We start from the raw sequence: 15,314 nt of genomic DNA on the forward strand, positions 1-15,314 counted from the left end.
TTATCCAGAATCATTTAACTTTCTCTCTCTCTCCCTCTTTTCTGCCTATAGCTGATAAGTGTTGTCCTCTTTAGACTGGCTTCATTATTGTATAGAGGACCACATGAAATGGAGAGCTGGTTTGCTCTAAGGTTGCTTTCAAAGAAGAAGATAACTATGACAAAGATGGTGATTTTGCACCATTTTTTTTTGAAGTGGATGATAATGAATGAGAGCATAAAAACCCTCGAAGTCTTGCCCTAGTTTAAGTGCTTTCATTTCATTTCCCTCTGTGCATTCTTTTCTTTGTCTGTGCTCTTGCACAATCAGACCAATAATTTTGTGGCTGAAGTCAATGTCAAAAGTACATCTCACCAGCTATTATTTATCTTCTTCTTCTGTGGTGAACTTTTTCACCATGATTCTTTTTCTTCTGTTGTGATATTTTTCACTGATGATAATTCTTCTTCTTTAATTATTCCTCCTCTTCTTTGACAATTGGTCTCTTTCTCTAATATTATTGTTCATCTTCTTTTATATTATTATTCACTAACTCAAAACTACTCAAACTGTTTGTTCTATATTCGAATAAAACTCAAACTAATATTTATTCAAACCCAGTTTATATCTACCTATAATTGAGAGAGTTTTCGATATAAATGAATTTTTTAAGTATCTTTGATCATCAATCAGATATATGGTTTTATTAATTCACCATTTTTATAATTTTGATTTGATTAGATTGCCCATATAGTTATTCTTTTCATGACATTATAATACAAGGAGACAATAATACACAAAAGGTCCCTCGATCGATTGATGCCAGAAATCTTTAACAAACTATAAGATAAAAAGTTTTGATGTCATTTTAGTTAAAGAAATTAGTTCTGATAAAAACATTTCGTATATTGAAAATGTTGTAGATATAATATCGGATATATCGATTATAATAAAAGATTGACAAAGGAAACTAGAAATCAAACATTGCAAGATTGACTTAATTTGGATTTCATAAACAAAATCTTATATTCAAGGCGGAGGTGTTCCTTTAATCGAATCTATTAATATAATGTCAATCTACAAGGTATAATACAACATCTCTTCAAGATTATATAAATGTATGAATATTACAACAACCAACACTACAAAAAAATTTGCGTTATCGAAAGGATAATAACAAGTGAATAAATAATCGATCGTTTTAAATAATAATTTTATAATTTTAGCGACCAATTATTTATACTCTCATTAAAACTAAATAAATTATGATTTTAACAAGAAAAAAATTGTTGTTAAAAGTGTATTTCCTGTTATTAAAAAATTTTAACGACAAGAAAAATCACCAGTTATTTTTTTTTTATTCTCATTTGGTGATCTTTTTTACCATGATTCTTCTTCTTTTTTGGTGAAATTTTCACCGACGATGATTCTTCTTTTTCAGCTATTCTTCTCCTTCTTCAACGATTTTTCTCTTTCTCGATGTTATTATTCATCTTCTCTTGTGTTATTATTCACCAACTCGAAAATCACTTGAACTAATTATTTTATATTCAAATGAAACTCAAACTAATGTTTATTTGGGCTCAGTTTAAATCTACCCACGATTAAGATAGTTTTGATATAAGTAAATTTCTTAGCTGTCTTTGATCATCAATCACATATATGGTTTTATTAATTCACTATTTTTATTGTTTGATTTGATTACATTGCCCATATGGTTATTCTTTTCATGACATTACAGGTGTTTGCCTTCTTGTCCAAGGAAACGATAATATACAAGAGGTCCCTCGATAGATTGATGTTAGAAATCTTTTACAAACTATAAGATAAAAGTTTGTATGTCGACCTCAAGGATTAGCTTAAGTAGTTAAAGAAAAAAGTTTCCTATGAAAAGTTAGGGTTCGAGTAACTTGTTCACCTAGATTAAAAAAATCTTGGGTGAAACCATAATATATTTGGTAAAGTAGTTATGGATCTAATCAATGTGCTCTCGAATTTGTCTATTCAACGAAGTTGGGTAGAGTTCCCTAGTTAAAAAAAAAAAAAAAGCTTTTATGTCATTCTAGTTCAACAAATAAGTCTAATTAAAACATTTCACATATTAAAAATGTTGTAGATTTAATACTGGATGTATCGATTATAATAAAAGATTGACAAAGAAAACTAGAAATCAAACATTGTAAGGTTGACTTGGTTCAAATTTCATAAACAAAATTTTACATCAAAGATGCAGGTATTCTCTAATCGAATTCACTAATATAATGTCAATATACAAGGTTATGAATATTACAATAACCGACACTACAAAAAAATTTGCATTACCAAAAGGAAAATAACAAGTGAATAAATAATCGGTTGTTTACGTAATATTTTTATAATTTTAACGACTAATTATTTATAATTTCATTAAAACTAAATAAATTATGATTTTAACAAGAAAAAATCGTTGTTAAAAGTGTATTTCTTATCATTAAAAAGTTTTAACGGCGAGAAATATTTTAATGAGAGAAAATGACAATAATTTTTATATCGTTAAAACTTTTTAACGATGAGAAATAAATATTAACAATTATTTTTCTATTTTTAAACTTATAAATTTATTTATTTTTAATGAAAATATAAATAATTAGTTATTAAAATAATAAAAATAACACTTCTAATAATCAGATATTTATTTTTTTTCTTTGTTAATACAAATTTTTTTTTCTTGTGAAGAAAGGTGCTCATCGGACAAAGTCAAACCGATGAGCTTAAAAAGGAAAATTCAAAACACTAGCAAAGCATCCAAGGCAAGATAAATAAAAAAATCAATCGAAAAATCTTCAGTAACTAAAATAACCCAGATTTATATACCGAGATTAATAATGATCTAACCCTAGGAATGGTCAAACTGTCACTGATATGACACTAAAAGGACTAATCTGCCCTGTGATGCCACTAAGGTTAAGACACATATAACAGAAAATCATTTGGTTTGTCACAGTATAACGCATATAATGTCTTAAACAAAACTCCACATAATATAGGCCAAAAGACTTATTCCCACCCAAAGTATAATAAAATCTCAAATTCTCATTCTCTAATTTTAAAAAATCTAAACATCCATTTATAAACAAATTTTTGTTAAAAATCGCAATTAGTATTAGGGATAAAATCATTATTTATTAAAAATTTAAAAAATTAAAATTTTATCACATTTTTCTTTTCATGTTTAAAAAATTTATAGTTTTCCTCAATCCAAAGTTTAAAAAATGACAAATACGTCATAGGTTTATTCCTTTTCCTTCAGTGTTGATTTCTCCATCTCCGACCATCGGCCATCTTCCTGCCTCCTTATCTCTTCCTTTGGTCATTCTTTCTTGCCTCTCTGGTCGTCTTCAACCAAAGACAAAAATGAAATCGTCTTCCTCTTAAACGTCGCGTCTTCATATCAAACGAAAGCTATTCGTTTTTGTCTCCTATCGAAGATACCTGGAGAGGTAAGGGAGAGATAAAAGAGGAGGAAGGATGACTAACGATCGAAGATAGAGAAATCAACATCGGAAGAAGAGGAACAAACTTTAAATGATATTTGTCACTTTTCAAATTTTAGATTAAAAGAAAATTATAAGATTTTTAAACATAATGAGAAAATATAATAAAACTTTATTTTTTTAAAATTTTTAATAAATAACGATTTTATTTCTGATCTTAATAATAATTTTTAGTAAAAATTTGTTTATAAATAAATATTTTGATTTTTAAAAATTAAAAAATAAAATTTTGAGACTTTACCCTAGTTTATGCGGAAATAAGTCGTTTGACCTATATTATATATATATATATATGTATATAATATTTGTGTGCGTGTAAAAGTATTAAATATTGTCATATCATTTAATTTTTCCTGTGAAAGCGAAGGTTCACTTTCCTGTAATTAATATTGGCATTATTTCCTTTGTTGGTTTCTGTTGTGACAAGATAACATTGGAATATGACAAGTCGTGAAACGTGAACAAGAATTTAAAGTAGTCAAGAAGCCATGACTACCAGCAATAATTTGAAAGAATAATTTTCTTACTTGGAAGGCCGTAAGATTTTTTCCCACCAACGGTTTACGTTATTCTCAAACTCCCAGCAAAATAAATATTTGCTGGTGAGTTATTAAAAATAATAAAATTTATTAAATTTAAAAGTGTAATTATTATTTAATTAATAAAATTTTATTTTATTTATTTATTTTAATTTTAAAATCTCATAATTTTTTTGAATATAAATTTTTAAAAATTATATTTAATTAATAAATTTTTTCCTTTCTTTTTTAACAACTATTCTTTGACTGATCTCTTATCTTTATTGACATTATGCATTTTGGATGATTGGCAAACAATTCAATCGACCTTCGATCAATTGATGCACAGTTGACACATAGGTCTATGGGATCTATGTTGATTGTGCATCGACCAATTAGAGGTTGGTCGGATCATTAGTTGTTCGTCCGAGCAGCATAACCCCAGCAGAGATGGGAGATTGGTTGGCTCTGGTTGTTAGAGAAAGAAGAGAAAAAATGCAAACTTTAACAGATAAAAAATGTAATTTTTCAAAATTTATAGTAAAAGAAATTGTAAATTTTTAAAACTAAGATGATGAAATGAGATAAGATTTTTTTTTAATATTACTAGTTAAATGATAATTGTATCCTTAGATTTAACGAATTTTATCAGCATAACCCCAGCAGAGATGGGAGATTGGTTGGCTCTGGTTGTTAGAGAAATAAGAGAAAAAATGCAAACCTTAACAAATAAAAAATGTAATTTTTCAAAACTTATAGTAAGAGAAATTGTAAATTTTTAAAACTAAGATGGTGAAATGAAATAAGATTTTTTTTTTAATATTACTAGTTAAATGATAATTTTATCTTTAGATTTAATGAATTTTATTAACTTTAAGAGCTAACAGGTGGGTATTTAAATTTTTTAAACTTTGTAGGTGAACATTTAACAATAGAGTAAATCTTGGGTAGGAAGAAGTCTTTTGGCCTATTTGGAAATATGAAATTGAATTTTGCCTTTTTTATTTAGGTCAAAAGGCTAGTTCCCACTCATAATATAATAAAAACCTAACGTGACATGTTCTAACTTTCAAAAATTTAAATATTTATCTATAAGTAAATTTTGTTAAAAAATTTAGTTAAAATTAAAGAAAAATTATTATTTAAAAAAATAAAATTTATTATATTTCATTCCCTAAATATTAAAAATTAATTTTATTTTTATCTAAAATTTTTAAATTTAAAAAAATTATTTTAATAATTTATTTATTATTATTTTATTTAATTAATAAATAACAAAAATTTTTAATATTTTTATTATCAATATTAATATGATAAACTCTTAAAATATTAAAATATCACCGTCATAGTTTGAATTTATTACAAATTCTAAAAGTAACGCGGAAAGCTGACGAAGTCTTTATGATGGTTTGATAACTGCAAAAATAGTAAAACTCTTTGAAGGTACACTGCCATTGTTTGTCACTGTTGTTCGACATAATTTATTTGAAAATGGGAGAAGAGTTCGTCAGTACATAGCATTGATAAGACTTGTACTGTCAGTAATGTTTTTAGTGTACGAAATTTGACAAATTAATTAAAATAGACATATAATTTTTGTTAAATTTTTTTTTTTGATAAATTTTAGGTGATTTTATTTTTTTAAATAAATTTATTTTTTATTTTAATAATACTTTTTATCTTATTATTTTATATTTATAATAATTTATTAGAGAATTTTTTTTTCTTCTATATCACATATGGAATATATAAATTAATTTTAGATTAAATTTTATGTAATTGTTGATATTTATGAATTAAAAATAGATTAATTTTTTATGTAAAAGTTGATATTTATAAATTATAACAAAATGATGAACATAACTATATAAAGGGGTGTGGAAATGAAAAATGTGTGTGAATATGAAAAAAATGTGTGTAGGTGCGAAATGATGCATGCATATACAAAAATGTGAGAAAGGGTATGTGCAGGTGTAAAAAGATGCATGTGAATGTAAAATGATACGTAAAAATATAAACAGATATATAAAAATACATACAAATGTGTGTAAATGTGAGCAGATATGTGAGAATGCATACGGGTGCGCGCGTCCCCTTTTACATTTCTACACACACACACACACACAAATATATATGTCTCTGTGTGTGTATAAAATTATATAAATAAGGGCGCGAAGAGGTGCTTTTATATATATTATATATAATATAATATAATATATATTTTTATATATAATATATTATATCATATAATCATATATATTATACGTATTTAGCACCAAGAAGGAAGAAAAATACCATTTCAAAAAGATTCTCCAAGTCTTTTCATACATTTGTGAATATTTTTACATATCTATTTGTATTTTTTCACACTTACACGTACTTATTCGCACCTATTTTCACTTCATTCTTTCACACTTGCTCGCACCCTTTCACGTTCGTGTGTATCTTTTTGCACATTTTCACACCCTTTCCCATCCGTGGGCATCATTTCTCACTCACACTCATTTTGTGTAGTTATGTTCATCATTTCGTAAGGATACGTAAATATCAATCTTTATATCATAAATTATTAGTCTCTTTTTTATTCATAAATATCAATAATTACACAACAATTAATCTGTATATTAAAAATAAGACTTTTTAATAAAAACCTACTTCGAATACGATGAAATAAGATAAAAAGTATTATTGAAATGAAAATTATAATTTGTTTAAAAAGATAAAATTACTAAAATTTTGCCAAAAATAGTTTACACACATAATTCCATGTCTATTTTTATTAATTTCCCAAAAAATTTAGAGTTACTGTAGAATATTTGAGGGAAACAGGCTGTTGAGAATGAAAAAATTACCATTGTTTGTTTTTTGTTTTAAGTAAAGGGCCACCATTGTTGCTGATATTGAAGGATTGTATTTCCTTGCAGAGTCAACTGTTCACGGTGAAGGTCCAGCGGTACTTTGCGGTATGAAGGTAAAACGGTGACTGAGTTTTACTAAAAGTCACCGTACTACTGTAACAAGGGAATAATATTATAGACCCAAAGTCTCTTAAACGGTAAAATGTGATATATTATAATAAAATTAATTTTTTGATTTATCCAATTCGTAATTACGGATCTAGGTGATTACGAGTCTTTAGAGGTTTATTGTAAGGGTTTTTCTAGGTTAACAAAAAAAATAATATTATATATATAATTTTTATATATAATTTTATATATACATAATAATATATTATTATATAATTAGATAATTAAAAAATAAATAAAATAACACTTAATCATATGATGACACATCATTGTTTATATACATAGTTTTATTAATTATAAAAAAGGAGATTTCCTTTTTCTCTCAACTCTTATTCAATTTCTCTTAGGGTACATTTAGGTTACGTAATATTTTATTATTAAAAATAAAATATTATTTTAAAAATAGATTATTTAAAAGATTATTAAGTATAAATTATTATTATATTCAATAAAATTTAACAAAAATCGATAGATATAAATAATTATTATAGTTGATTAAAGGTAATAACAAATACTAAAATATTATTTTACTTAAATATCCTTAGATATAATTATTTTAAAATATTTTTTATGTTACTTATTATATTAATTGAAAATGAGGGTATTTTTGTCTTCAAAAATTAATAAGTAAGGATATACTTATAATAAAATCAAATTATTTTAGTAATCTTTTAATACCTAAGGCGAAGATAGTAATCAAATTATTATCTATATTACCTATCACATCAATATTAGTAATAAAAGATTATTGTAATCTTTTATTACTGTAATATTTTATTACTGACAAACCAAACAAAAGAATAAAAAATAGGTTATCAAGATAATCTTTAAATACTGAAATCAAACGACCCCTAAGATCTTACGTAAAATAATTATATTTTACGTAATTGGCAAACAATTCGATCGACCTTCGATTGGTCGATGCACAGTTGACACATAGATCTATGGGATCTATGTTGATTGTACATCGACCAATTAGAGGTTGGTCGGATCATCAGTTGTTCGTCCGAGCAACATAACCCTAGCAGAGATGAGAGATTGGTTGGCTTTGGTTGTTACAAAAAGAAGAAAAAAAAATGCAAACCTTAATAGATTAAAAATATAATTTTTTAAAACTTATGATAGGAAAAATTGTAAGTTTTTAAAACTAAGATAGTTAAATGAGATAAGATTTTTTTTTAATATTACTAGTTAAATAATAATTATATCCTTATATTTAATAAATTTTATTAACTTTAATAACTGATAAGTAGGGCTGGATTCGAGCCGAGCCGAGCTCGGTTCGCAGCCAGCTCGGGCTCTGCTCGGCTTTTTAATGGTCGGCTTGAGCTCGACTCGAGCCGAATTCGGCTTGGCTCTAGTTCGGCTCGTTTTCAGCTCGGCTCGGTAACGGCTCGGTTCGGCTCATTTTTTATATCAAAACGATACCGTTTTGTATATATATATATATATATATATATATATATATATATATATATATATATATATATATATATATATATATATATATATATCAAAACGACGTCGTTTTGTATAAAAAAATTTTTAAAAAATATACCGAGCCAACCTGAGCCAGCTCGGCTCGAGCTCGATCGAGCCGAGCTAAGCCCTGCTCGTTTCGGGCTCGAACCGAGCCGAGTTCGAACTCAAACTAGCTCGGCTCGAATCCAACCCTACTGATAAGAAAGTATTTGAGTTTTTTTAATTTAATAGGTGAAAATTTAGCAATAGAGTAAATCTTAGGTAGGAATAAGTCTTTTGGCCTATTTGGAAATACGAAATTGAATTTTGCCTTTTTTATTTAGGTCAAAAGACTTATTCCCACTCATGGTACAATGAAAACCCAACGTAACTTATTCTAATTTTTAAAATTCAAATATTTATTTATTAGTAAAATTTGTTTAAAAAACCAAAAAAATTAAAAAAATAAAATTTATTATATTTTTTCTTAAATATTAAAAACTAGTTTTATTTTTGTTTAAAATTTTTAAATTTTAAAAAATTATTTTAATAATCTATTTTTTATTATTTATATTATTTTATTTAATTAATAAATAACAAAAATTTTTAATATTTTTATTATTCGTATTATTATGATAAACCCATAAAATATTAAAATATCACCATCATAGTTTGAATTTATTACAAATTCTAAAAGTAACGCGGAAGGCTGACGAAGTCTTTATGATGGTTTGATAACTGCAAAAATAGTAAAACTCTTTGAAGGTACACTGCCATTGTTTGTCACTGCAGCGTTCGTCAGTACATAACATGGATAAGACTTGTACTGTCAGTAATTTTTTGGTGTACGAAATTTGAGAAATTAATTAAAATAGACGTGAGATGTTTTGTTTAAACTTATTTTTGATAAATTTTAAGCGATTTTATATTTTTAAACCAATTTAATTTTTATTTTAATAATACTTTTTATCTTATTACTTTATATTTAAAATAGTTTATTAGAGAATTTTTTTTATTCTATATCATATATTGAATATATAAATTAATTTTAGATTAAATTTTATGTAATTATTGATATTTATGGATTAAAAATAGATTAATTTTTTATATAAAAGTTGATATTTACAAATTATAACAAAATGATGAATATAACTACATAGAATACGTGTGGATGCAAAAAAATATGTGTAGGTGCGAAAGGATGCACGCAGATATGAAAATATGAAAAAAGGTACATGCGAGTGTAAAAAGGTGCATGTGAATGTGAAATGATACGTAAAAATATAAACAGATATATGAAAATATATACAAATGTGTGTAAATATGAGCAGATACGTGAGAATATATACGAGTATACATGTCCTCCTTTACATTTCTACTCACGTTTTTATACATACACACACACACACATATATATATATATATATATATAAAAGGGGTGCGAAAAGTGCGTGCGCCCCTTCCCACCCTTTTTATATATATTATATATATAATATAATATAATATAATATATATTTATATATATAATATATTATATCATATAATCATATATATTATACATATTTATATATTTGTTCATACATTTGTGAGTATTTTTATGTATTTATTCATATTCTTTCACACTTACACATAATCATTCACACCCGTTCCCACTTATTTACACTTGCGATCATCTTTTCACACTCGCTTGCACCCTTTCACATCTGTGTGTGTCATTTCACATATTTTTGCACCATTTCAAAAAAAGGACACCCTTTCACACATTTTCACACCCCTTTCCCATTCGCGTGCATCTTTTCTCACTCACACTCATTTTGTGTAGTTATGTTCATCATTTCGTAAAGATACGTAAATATCAACATTTACATCCGAAATTATTAATTTATTTTCGATCCATAAATATCAATAATTAGTTTAAAATTAAACTATCTATTCTAAAAGAAGATTTTTTAATAAAAACCTACTTCGAATACGATGAAATAAAGTGAAAGGTATTATTGAAATGAAAATTATAATTTATTTAAAAAGATAAAATTACTAAAATTTTGCCAAAAATAGTTTACACACGTAATTCCATGTCTATTTTTATTAATTTCCCAAAAAATTCAGAGTTACTGTAGAATATTTGAGGGAAACTGGCTGTTGAGAATGAAAAAATTACCATTTTTTTCTTTTCTTTCAAGTAAAAAATCACCATTGTTGCTGATATTGAAGGATTGTATTTCCTTGTAGAGTCAACTGTTCAAGGTACAGGTCCAGAGGCACTTTGCGGTATGAAGGTAAAACGGTGACTGAGTTTACTAAAAGTCACCGTGTTACTGTAACAAAAGAATAATATTATAGACCCAAAGTCTCTTAAACGGTAAAATGTGATATATTATAATAAAATTATTTTTTTGATTTATCCAATTCATAATTACGGATCAAGGTAATTACAAGTCTTTAGAGGTTTATTGCGAGGGTTTTTCTAGGTTAACAAAAAAACAATGTGATATATAAAATTTTATATGTATATAATAATATATTATTATGTGATTGAATAATTAAAAATAAAAGATAAAATAATATCTAATCATATGATGATACATCATTATTTATACACATAATTTTATTGATTATAAAAAGGGGGATTTCCGTTTTCTCTCAACTCTTATTCAATTTCTCTTAGGGTACATTTAGGTTGCGTAATATTTTATTATTAAAAATGGAATATTATTTTAAAGATAAATTATTTAAAAGATTATTGAGTATAAATTATTATTATTATATTTGACAAAATTTAACAGAAATCGATTAATAAAAATGATTATTATATTTGATTAAAAATAATAAAAAATACTAAAATATTATTTTACTTAAATGTCTTTATATATAATTATTTTAAAATATTTTTTATGTTACTTATTATATTAATTGAAAATGAGGTTATTTTGTCTTAAAAAATTAATAAGTAAGGATATACTTATAATAAAATCAAATTATCTTAGCAATATTTTAATACCTAAGATGTCTGTCACATCACTATTGATAACAGAAACTTATCGAAATTTTTATTACTTACCAGCCAAATAAAGTAATATAAATAATAAAAAATAGATTATCAAAGTAATTTTTTACCCCTTAAACCAAACACAATCTTTTGGTTCCAGTATTTAAAAATTATTTTGGTAATCTATTTTTTATTTCTTTGTTTGGTTTGTCAGTAATAAAAAATTACAGTAATATTCTATTACTAATGTTGACGTAGGAGGTAATATAGATGATAATCTGATTATCATATTCACCTTAGGTATTTAAATATTATTGAGGTAATCTTGATTTTATTATAATTATATTATTATTTATTAATTTTTTGAAACAAAAATAAATTTATTTTTAATTAATATGATAAATAATATAAAAATATTTAAAAATAATTGTATTTAAGGGCGTTTAAGTAAAATAATTTACAAATATTCTTTTATTACCTTTAACCAAACGCAATAATTATTTTTACCTATCAAATTTTATCAAACATAGTAATAATTTATATCCAGTAATCTTCTAAATAATTTATCTTCAAGGGAATCTTTCTATTTTGGTAATAAAACATTACCCAAACCAAATGCCTCCTTAAGGTTAGTGTTATGAGAAACAACTTTGGTGTTCTCTCCTCTTGCAATGTCGATCTCATCCAACAGTTTTTGCAAGGCCCTATGTTTGTGTTTCGTGTAATTAATTTTGAAGAATAATTTTGCACAACTTTATATTTAAATAATGATATGTCACCATACGATCGAATAATTTTAAATTAAGGATAAAGTAACACTCAATATATAGTAATATATCATTATTTATACATAAAATTATATATATTATTTTATTGTTTCCGTTGAAGGCTAGCACAATATAGAACTTGTTTATCTAAATTTCATAAATACGTGTTATTATATTTAGTGGTGTGCACACTTTAGCTTGGTTTGATCCGAAAGATTTTTCCGAGCAAACTAAAAAAATCAATTTGGTAAAATCAAACCAAACAAAATTATTTTTGTGCTTCAAACAAAATCACACCTAATTGAAAATTTATGGTTTAGTTAGGTTTTCATTAAATTTTAATATTAAAAAAATTATATTGTAATTATTAAAGTATAAAATAATTAATAGGTATGGCGTCCAAGTTATATAAAGTGTAACAAAAATGTATTAGAGACAAACAAGAGCCCAGCACACAATACTCCACTTTTGGTAAAAGTAATTTAATTTGCAGAATATCAAATCCTAATTCTAATTCATTCTTCTAGCAATTTAATTGGAAAAAAAATATTTTAAAAGCAATATTATATATACATATTTTTAGTATATAATTTAAATATATATATGATGTACCATTATACGATTGAATGTTATTTTTTTTAAATTTAAAATTACTTAATTATATAATTATATATTATCTGTATATTTAAATTATATATTAAAAATGTATATATATAGTTGTATTGTTATTTTAAATAACCCATCTTTATATTGTTATAAATTTCATGGTCTAAAATTACGTCATAATAATAATGATTTTTATTTTCTAAATTTTAAAATTTGAAATTGTGTTTGACAAATAAACGCCCAAATGACTATTTTTTACTCAAGGTTTGATGAACTAATAGATTCCCGTTCTCTAAGTTTAAAAAAATTAATTATTAATTTTAACGGTAAAATAATATTTATATCATTTTGTCAAAATATCATACTATATAGAGGTAAGTGGGGTATAAATGTCATTTTTAAAAACTTATTAGGAGCAAATGAATATTTTCCCTCTCATATATTGAATGTTATTATATTCATCTCGTATATTTTAAAAATATATTTATAACCCTGATAATTTTAATTTGATATTTAAAACCTTAATTTATTATATTTTATTCATTTTTTTAGGGTGCGATCATAATTTTTGAAACTATTAAAAATCATGTTAAAATTTAAAATTTTCAAAAAATCCCTAATTTTTTTAGAATTTTAAAAAATCCCTAAAATTTAAAAAAGTTATAATTTACCGTAAACATATGATTTTATGTCACTAATACACTTATCTACATTTATACAAATAATTTTTTTATTTTTAATTAAAATTAATATAAATTAGAGATATAAAAATTAATTAATAAACTTCTGGGGACACAATTTATTTACCTAGAGGACTTTTTTAACTTTTCAATATTTTTTAGCAAATTTAACAGATAGTTACAAACTTGACTGTTTCAAATTTACACAAATAAAATTGTCATTTCATCAATGTTACGTGGGAAATAGTGACTTGGCTAAAATAAAAATGACAAACAATAGGTAATTTTTACCAAATTGCATTGATTATATATATGATTTGAGATTCTACTATGCCATGTCCCTACCCACCTAACTTGGTATGGGTTGCGTTTGACCCATATTACCAAATTATGATTAGATTTAATTCAAATTATTTAAATTTGAATTCAAAATTAGATTGAATTTATCAAATTGCAATGAAAGATTGGATTGATTTAAAATATTTTAAATTTAAACTAGTTTAAATGAAATTTAAAATTAAATTATTTTTAATAAAATTTAAGTTTTGTTTATGTTCAACCTAAATTGAATCCAACCCTAATATGGATTGGGACAATAGGTGACTTTGCACCACAACAAAGCCAAGTTCCTAGGAAAATGGTATGAGTTAGATTCTTTATAAATATTTATGTATAATCATATGATAAATATATTTAATCATAATAATTTAAAGAATTTATATAAAAAAATATCTTGATTTTTATTACACGATCATAATTATCAGTATCTTATCCTATAATATATAATACATAATTTACGATACGATATAATATATATTACATTATATGATTCATATTGTTGACACAAATTGATATACTTTTTAGAAAAATTGATGATATAATAAAAGTATATATAAAAATTATAAATTTTTAAGAGTATTTGTAATATATTCTAAAATAATGATGTGTTAAATAAGTTTTTTTATTATTTTATTTTTAAAAAAATTATATTATATAATATAATAATTAATATATAATATAAAAGATTAGATTTTTGATATATGATATATAATGTGATTCATTTACCATGTCCACAATATATTATAATAATAATATGGTTGGTTTTATATAGTAAAGTGAAAAAAAATTAAAATCGTTTTTAGTGTGATTCTTTTAAAATGCCAAATTTAGCCATGTCTGACTTTGAATTAACACGTGTCCTCTTTCGGATTAGCGACGGCTAAAATCCAACAGTCAAGCAGTGCTCCATTTTAAAGTAAATAGTAGTGGCCACTTTAATAGTACTCATACCACAGCCCGGTCGAGCAAAGCTTGTGACGAACAACCCCTACAAAGCCACGTAATGCGATCGAAGATCATTACTGACCATGGAGAAAAATGTCGCAAAACAATTGGACATTCATGTTCATCTCGAAGACAGCTGTCATCGGGGTTCCAAAGCGATTCTGGGCAGACAAGTAACTTCTTCTTTACACAGCCCTCACCGGCCGCTCTCTGGAAACTTAACAATTTCAACTAATTTAAAGACGAGTCACTGGAAATTACCAAATCAGGCAACCTTTTATTTCTTACTGTCGGGCCCATTCCTTGTATGGTAAAGGCTGTTAGAGTCTAAATTAGTAATTTTACCCTTAAATTCATTAAATAAATGAATTTTATTTTTTAAGAGTTATTTTCCTATCTCTATGTAAGGACATGTGCGTCTTTTCGCATAGGGTACGACGTGAAGCAAAGTTAAGAGAGAATAAAATATAG

Source organism: Mangifera indica, chromosome 20, assembly GCF_011075055.1.
Source record: "Mangifera indica cultivar Alphonso chromosome 20, CATAS_Mindica_2.1, whole genome shotgun sequence".
In the NCBI taxonomy this organism is placed as follows: domain Eukaryota; kingdom Viridiplantae; phylum Streptophyta; class Magnoliopsida; order Sapindales; family Anacardiaceae; genus Mangifera; species Mangifera indica.